Here is an 8,555-nt window from a genome sequence, read left to right as displayed (position 1 = left end):
AGCCTGGCCAATGGTGGGTACTGGCAGGATCTTAAGATGGCTGCTCTTTGTACCATGCAGTCCTCTTGATTTAACTGGGTTGAGCCTGTCTCCCTTTGCACAAAGCCCCAGGACCAGTGTAGCTTATCTCTGCTCAGCCTTTTCTGGGTTGAAAATCCTGGTTGCTACTTCTTCTTTTCCTCTTCCTTCTCCTCCTTCTTCTTTCTCTTCCCCCTCTTCCTCCTTTTCCCCTTCCTCCACCTCCTCCCCTTCTTCTTCTTCCTCTTCCTCCCCTACTTCTTCTTCCTCCTCCTCCTCTTCTTCCTCTTCCTCCTTCTCCTCCTCTTTCTCCTTCTTCTTCTTCTGTTTGGTCTTTTGCTGTAATATTGGTTTAAAATGATTCCTTTTTCTCTACAAAGGTATAAGGATTTAAAACAAAATACTTTAAAAGTCTTAAGTTTGATGGGTTTTGGCAACTGCACACATCCATATTATCATCACTAAATCAAGACACAGAGCATTTTTAGCCCCCTGGAAAGTTCCTTGTGGCTCTTTCCAGACAACCCTTTCTGAGAGGCAGCCCCCTTCCTGAATTCCATACCCATAGATGAGTTTTGCCCATATGCACTTCATATAAGCAGAATTGCAGAGCCAGTTCCTTTCTTTTCTTCTTTTGGACAATAATAACAAACTATGTAGACATAATCTAATTTCTTTTCTTTTCCAAGATGTCAAAAGTTAACATCCTGAAATGTTTGGCAGTAGTAACCAGTGGGTAGGGAGGATTTGGGTGTTTGTTACTAACTTCTTTATGTATTCTGGTATATTAAAATGTACAGGTACTTTCATAATAATAAAGAAAAAGCAAGCTTTTTTCTTCTTAAGATGGAGGAACAATGAATAAAGGAGGGACAGGAATAAATAATACTCAGAAGGGGGGCTGGTAAAGGAGTTCCAGCCTTCTGAAGGCTGAGAATATCCATCCTTGGTGAGCTCTTTCTGGTGGTGGGATATTGGGAACATCCTTTCCAGATCAGAGACCACTTAAGCCATTTCCTGCTGGATTCCTAGTTAACTCTTTGGACAAAGAACCATTTGACCCAAAAGATTCGTTCTAAGTCAAACTCTTCTCCTTAGCAACATGGTCTAAAGTGAGGATGAAAGAAAGATATTATGAAAGTAGGCAGGCATTGGTGGCTCACACCTGTAATCCTAGCTACTCAGGAGGTTGAGACCTGAAGATCATAATTGGAAGCCAGACCTTGCAGGAAAGTCCATGACACTCTTATCTCCTATGAACCAGCAAAAAGCTGGAAGTGGAGTTGTGCCTCAAGTGGTAGCTTAAAGCAAAAACGCTAAGTGATGGTGCTAGACCCCAAGTTCAAGCCCCAGAAATATCACACACACACACACACACACACACACACACACACTACTACTACAAAAATCATGAAAAAAACGTATCTTGACATGTTTAAAACCCATGATCACACATTTTAGTGGGATATAAAACAAATGGTACTAGAAAGAAATGTACAGTTGTAGATAAAACCCATGCACCCAAGTCTTAGAATATCATTTGACTACAGATAAGAGGTACTTCCCTGTCTTGTTTCCTAGTTGCCTTACCATATAGTGGGGTGCGCACACAGAGAAGGGATGAGGACAAGAAAAGCTAAAATGCAGAACAGGTTTGGAATCCTGAAATAGTATTTGTAGGAACTCTCAAAACATGAAAAAGAGAAAACCTAGCAATTTCACAACAGAATGCAAGGCCTCAGCCCATTGGCTAAATGGTCCCATATGTGGTGATCTACAAAGCTGGGAAGCCTTGGAGCCACAGGGCAGGACCAAGGCTCTGTGCAAACTGGCTGTGGGGTGGGCAGGTTGTGCAACCTCACTAAGCCCATGTCTTCCTCTCAAAAATGGAATAACAATGATATTGTTCACCTCACAGAGGAGGTGGGAGAGGGGATGGGCTCTTTGTAAACTACAGATGCTACCCATGAGCCAACTGTCTCTTCTGGACCAGGGGAGGAGGTGAGATTCAGGCTCTGAATCCTACCATCAATGGCTTTGGAGAAGGGAAGAGTAAAATGCAAAGGATTATCTCTTCCTTCACCCATGAGCTTTTGCTTCCTTTTAGGAAACAGGTGTTCTGGTGGGGAACTAGTGGTAGGAGAGAAAAGGAAAAATGGTTCCAAGTCATTGATCTGGGTGGGAATCAATACTCTCTCATTTACTAGCTGTGTGTGTGACCTTGGATAGAGCTCTTAATAGCACAAAGCCTCTGTTTTCCACGTGGAAAAAGGGAGCCGCCATCAATGGATTACTCTGATGGATTGCTGGGATCAACCTGGAAAAGGCAGATCCTTGTAACAGACAGACCTGGCACAGGAGTCCCTCACGATAGGAATGAACTCTGTCTCATGAGAGATGTCCTGGCAGCAGGTGAGGAGTAAAAGTCACCTATTTTCATCTAGCACTCCTGGGCAGCAGCCTGTAAACCAGGATGGTGAGGTTTGGAGCAAGGGGCAGGAATACAAAGGCTGGATACTTACACCACTGGAATAAAGTTTTCTGTTCCACTGGGCATTGACAAGATGGATCGCTTGGGTGGAGAAAATGCGATAGCTGGGCCAGAAGTACCCAAGCCCATCTGGGCAAGATCCCACTGCCACGTGCTTGGCCCAGTGATCCCTCCTGTCTGGAAGGCTTGGCATAACCGCCTCCCCATAGAGCAGCCCAGCCCAGAGACTACAGCCATGAGGGAAGTGTTCTTAACAAGATGAAGGCCTTCATCTCAGCAGTTAACCTGGAAACTTGTTTTGAGAACAAAGCAGGAGGTCTCCCCGCCTTCCCTGCTCCCCAATCTGTACCCAGTGCTGTTTTCCCCAAGCCTAGGAAGCTACCACCTCAGAGACAGGGCCCCCCACTGAACCCCAAGTTTGGCTGGAAATGAGAACCCAGAGCTAAACTGGTCTGATTTTAGCCAAGTTTCACTGGTTTCTTGTTGATGATGTTTTTCACCAGGTAAACTCCTGGAGTTGGGGTGCTTTTAAGAGATAAGCAACTCAGTGCACTCTGTGAAGCCTTTTTATGGCAGCTTCAATTCCCTTCCCCCACTTCTCACCCCAACTCCCCTTCTTAACTCCTGGGCCTCTAAGTTAGCAATCTCTTGGTCCTACTATAAAGTGAATGTGTTTTTCTGTCTGCTGCTTGAATTGGCTATCTCTGAATTCATCTTTTTTTTTTTTTAATTCCTTTTTCCTCTTCCTTAACCTGAATACTTTGGGGGCTCTGGCCCTTTAAAGGGGCCACTTGCACACATCTGAAGTCCCTACTTCAATTTTCCTTGCAGCCCACCGTCGGGAGCTCCCACGAGTTTGTCCATTTTAGCTCTTAATGGCGGGGAAAGGCAGGTTGGAGGTGGGATGTGAGGTCTGCCGGCAGCCGAGGCCCAAGCTCAGGCTCCGGCGGGCGGGAGCGGCTGAGGCTGACCTACCTACATTCCCTCCCGGCCGCCCCGGAGATGGGCTATGGCAACCTCGCCAACTGTCCCAGGTCTAGTGCTTAAGACCCAAGACAGCAGGCCACTGCTACTCTCCTGGACATCTCAACTGAGCAGATGCCACCTCCCGAATTAATTTTTAATTCACGACATCAGTTTAGGGAGCGTCAGAACCTCTAAATGGCTGCTCGAAACCAAAAACAATCACCTCCACCCTGGAGCCAGCGAGGGGAGGAGAGAGCTGCTGGGTGCCCACACTGCTCTCTTCTGGTCCTGGGAGAAGGAAGACACTGGGGAAACCTCTTTCCAGAGGAGACTTGGGGTCCTTTACAGCTGCCACCCACCTTTTCCTGAAGGTGAAACCCGACCCCAAGCTGTTTGTTGGTCTCCAAGTGATCGTCCACGAGGACTTTATAAAGTTATACAAAAGCGATCGAGTAAGTGTTTTTAGGAAGAGTAATGGCTCCCCAAAGATCTTCACATGTACACACAAAGCTATACATTATGTCAACGTATATTCAGATCTGAATACAATGCATAAGGTATAATTAAATGGACGAGATAATAGAACTAATGTATTAAAGCAGTTTGATGTGATGCATTACACAATCTATGAGGAAACCATACAAGCACATTAAGTGTTAAATAGGATGGAATACAAACTAAGCACACAGGTTACAGGTCGCACAAATGAAAAGGAAAGCCCTCGCCACTGGGAATCTCAAGGCGAGCTCGGTCCCTTCGGTGCCCCAAAAGGAGGAGAAAAACACCTGGATCTCTACTCTCTCCTGCTTTTCCAAGGCTGTTGCTGACTCCTGAACATTTGTCCTAACACAGGCTCCCACCCACTTGCCCTTATTTTGTACTGGATGAAAAGATTCCCAAAGGCCAGTTCTTTGGGAGAGGGGGGATTACCAGATCCTCTTTTATAATAAGGATCACAGTCCAGTTTGATGAAAATTTCTCAAATTGATAGGTGAGGACAAACTTCCCACCATTACTGCCCGCCTTCTGCATTGGGAGTTTGGCTTCCCAGAGCTTAAGCTAAAGCATTCTGTCCCAGACATCTAAAACAATTTAACGTGCTATTTTCCCATCGACCCCAACGCTGGTATTTAGAGCCAATGTGGGGATTGAAATGGATCTTTATGGGAAAAACCTGAAAGTTCTTTAAAGCTGTGATTGGAAAGGCAGTTTGGAGATGGGTGGATAGACTACAAGAAGCTAGTTCAAAGCGAAGCAAGACGCACAGTTAGAAATCTGATATTAACTGTGCTCTCACATATAGCTCAGCTTAATGATAATTACTGCGCCTGTTTACTCTTCTCAGGCAGCCAGGAAACAGGAGAAGCATTTTGACACTAAGTTACCCTACAAAGTGACGCCATTAAAAGTGGGGGAAATATGTCAGGATCGAAAGGAGTGTGTGGTGAATTCGTTTACCTCGGAGTTATACTCAGAAAGAGAACCTCAAAACAAACTCGATCGGAAGAGGAGCCTGTGTGTTAAAACCAGGGTGGTTTCCCATGGGAAGTCTTTTCTTAAAGGGCCTTGGGTCTCCAAGACTGTCCTGCGCCCCCGCTGGTCTGAGAGGCTCTGGAGCGCCTGGGGCTCTCCGCACCCCGGAGCAGCTTTTATTTGCAGTCTCTTTAACTCTCCAGACTGCTTCTCTTCCCTCCCAGCGCCCTGCCGCGGAGTGTTAGACAAGCCTGTCGCCGTGCGCTCTCACCTCAGAGTCAATATTATCTCAGATGGGCACAATAGACTGGAATGAAAAGCTAATATTGAACCAATGCAGTCCCTGCCCGCGCGCAGCGGCGATGCCACCCTTTGTTGGGTTTCCCTAGGCGAGGGGAGCTGCTGGCGGCCGGCTAAGCGGAGGGTGGAGGCCGGGCACTGGTCTGGCCTCATCCAGCCCTGGCCGGTGGAGATGAGTGGAGGTGCAGAGGCTTTGGAGGCCCAGGCCTCCTGGGCTCCACTCTCGGCCTTTCCTCCGAGTGTCAGACCCGCCGCTATCTGGGGTATCTGAGCGCACAGCACTTCTCAGCTCCCGATGCCTATGCAAAGGAGTGGGGAGGGGGGAACAGGTTCAGTTTGTGGGTGTAAAGGGCCCCTTCATGTGGGTAAATCGGAGGGCTTCTTCCTCACATCTAGCAAGAGGAGCCCCACCAAGAGGCCGAATGGGCGGTGTGGGGCTTACACAGCATGGAGCCGTTTAGGGGGGCTGAGGTCTTTGCCCAGTGTATGTTGTAGGGGGTGGGGGTAGTGTTAGCCCCTCCAGGGGCTGCTTGGGACTCTTCCAGCCCTTGTCCACTCTAATGGATCCACACCCCCTGGGCACACAGCAGGCAGAACTCGGGGAGCCCAGGGTACTCCCTTTTCCTGCCTGTCCCCCCCCCCCCCGTGGCACCCTGTGAGGTTGCAGGGCCAATCCCAGTCATCTACACTAGTGACTTTGGGGAGCTTGGGCACCCCAAGTCTCGGCAGCAGTTACCACCAGGCTGCAGCTTGTCCTGGGGCCTAGGTCCTCCGCTGAGCTCCGCAGGAGGAAAAAGAAAAGTTGAGGGGCAAGGCCTGAAGTCCAGGCAAAGGTAGCTGGTGGACAAGTTGGCTGTGGCCAGCGTTAAAACGCCCAGCGTTATCTGGAGAGACTGCGGGATGGAGGCCCAGCTCGGAGACACGTCCCCAGAAAAGGTGGAGGACCGAGCTGTCTTCCTTCACCGCTTCAGGACAGCCCCTGAGCAAGCATGCCCCCCTTTCCTCCGTTCCTGCCCCCCCCGCCCCGTCTGCCTGGACGGTTGTCTTTTTACCTGGCCTTACGTGGTCTTCGGCTTTCATTTGAAAGCAGTTGGGGGAGAAAGAAAGTGGGGCCCTGGCTTGGTTATTTCAGACAGCAAATGTGGAGAACTGACGCTACACCCGGGAGTCCCGCATGGGCTCCCCAGCCTAGCGCGGGATAGAGGGCTGGAACCATAGGGGCGACCTCCGGAGCCCCTGATGCCCACAGGCTCCGCCAACACCGGGGGCAAAGGCAGACGGAGCGTGTTCCGCAGCGGTCCGGAGGCCAGGATCAAGGCCAGTCCAGCGCCCAAGGTCAGGTAAGGCTCCGGGCGGGCGCTCTTCACACCACCCGGGTTTCCCCGCAAACCCCGAGGACTCCACGGCCCCACCTCGGGGCCGGAGGAACCGGCTCTTGGTCCCTTGGCCCCACCTGGTAGGGGCGAGGCCCCCGGGTCCCGCCGGGGTGTCGCGGGCGCACGGTGCCACCTCCGCGGTGACTCAGGCCGGGGGGGGGGGGGGCGCCTTCCGCGGGCCTCACGGGGGCGCTGACGAGCAGCGCGGAGCCCCACTACCCCAGCTCCTCCCCGCACCCCGCCCGGGCACCCCGCAGATGGACCGACGCACCCGGGGCCACTGGGAGCCACCGTGCCCGGGCGGGCGGGGACCTGGGAGCGGCGGCCGTCCGGACTTCGGGGGCCAGCTTCCCCGAGCCGCGCCGGCCGCCCGGAGCCCCTCTCCAGGGGAGCGCACGCCGGGGGAGCCAGGGCTGGTTCCGCGGCGTCCCCTCTCCCCGGCCGCCCCTCGTGCTGCGCTGCCTCCTCCTCGGGCGGGCGTGGATGGCCGACGCGGGGGTCTGGGCCACGGGGACTCACCCGCCCCGCCTCCGGGCGCGCGGGCTGGGGACTCCGAGGACACAGCGCCCCGGCGTCCCCGCCACTAGGCGCCGCTGCGCGCACACCGATGACAGCCCGGGCCGCCGCGCCCGCGGGGCTCCGGGAGAAAGGGATCTGCCGAGATCGTTTCTTTAAAAACACACATATATTTTTTTAAGGCCAGGAATTCCACTTTTCCGGGTTCCTATCGTAGCTCTACGCATTCGGGGAGTCCAGAGTGCCTGGGGGTCACCGCGAACCCTAGGACTAATGAACCCGCCAGCGGCCTGCACGTCCGGGCCCTGGGACCCCGGCCCTGGGACGGGGAAGGACTCCTCGGTTCCCGGAATGGGAGATCCCAGACCGGTGCTGCCCGGTGGGAGCGCCAACCCGGGTCGGTAGGCCTCAGCACGCCAGGCAGGGCACCGCATCCCATCACTGCGATGGGACTAATGAAGGCGCAGCACCGGGCAGGCTCACAGACTCTCCCACCAAGGTTAAACAAACAAAAAACCAAACAATAACAACGAAAAAGCTTCCGAGGCAACAACCAGGCACAGTCCTGCAGGTAGGAACCTCTCCAGCCCCCACCCACCCGTGTGGTGTTAAGGCCGGGCACCCACCTTAGAGGCACAGCATAGGCCTAAAGCCAAAGCCAGCAACCCACCGAATGCCTGGAGCCGCCTTTTGCTCCTCTGGGCTGGGGCAGGGGCCTTAGAGGAAATACAGAGCAGATGGTTATCAGAGATCAGCAGAAATCTCTGCCCTTTTGGTGCCTCCAGAGAGGAATCCAGGCCTCTCTCACCCCAACACCTCCTGAAGGAAGTTCATGGCCTTTGAGCAAAGATGGGGAGTACTGCCAGAGAGATCAATACTAGTTCCTTCGCACAACTTTATCCTTCACGGAACATGAAGCACGGCCAGTAGCCCTGGCCTTGGGGAGATAATATTAACGGCCACAGTGACAGAAGCCGACTTTTATGAACGTTCTTTATGTGCCAGACACTGTCTGAACACTTTGCTTATCTCTTTCAACAATCCCAAGGGCCAAGATACTATTATTCATTTCCATCTGAAGGAAAACAGAAGCACAGAGAGGTTCAGTAACTAACCTAAAGCCACATAGTTAACCTGTGAATACAAGTCTCTTGGGGGGGGGTTGCAGGAATATTAAGGTATAATTTCATAAAGCAAAATTCACACTTTGTACTGTACATTTCTGTGGGTCTTGAAAAGCACAGTTGTGTAAGTGCTATCACAATCAGAGAGCGGAACAGCTCTAGTGTAGTCCTTCCTCCACCAAATAAACAGCAGCAACAACAACAAAATCTCAGCATCCTTGTCACCATTACCCTGCACTGCTTCCCAGACAGCACTTGCTGGATTTTTACACACAACAAGATGAGGTCGGG

Source organism: Perognathus longimembris, chromosome 2, assembly GCF_023159225.1.
Source record: "Perognathus longimembris pacificus isolate PPM17 chromosome 2, ASM2315922v1, whole genome shotgun sequence".
Taxonomy (NCBI): Eukaryota; Metazoa; Chordata; class Mammalia; order Rodentia; family Heteromyidae; genus Perognathus; species Perognathus longimembris.
Note: the sequence above shows the minus strand (reverse complement) of the source record.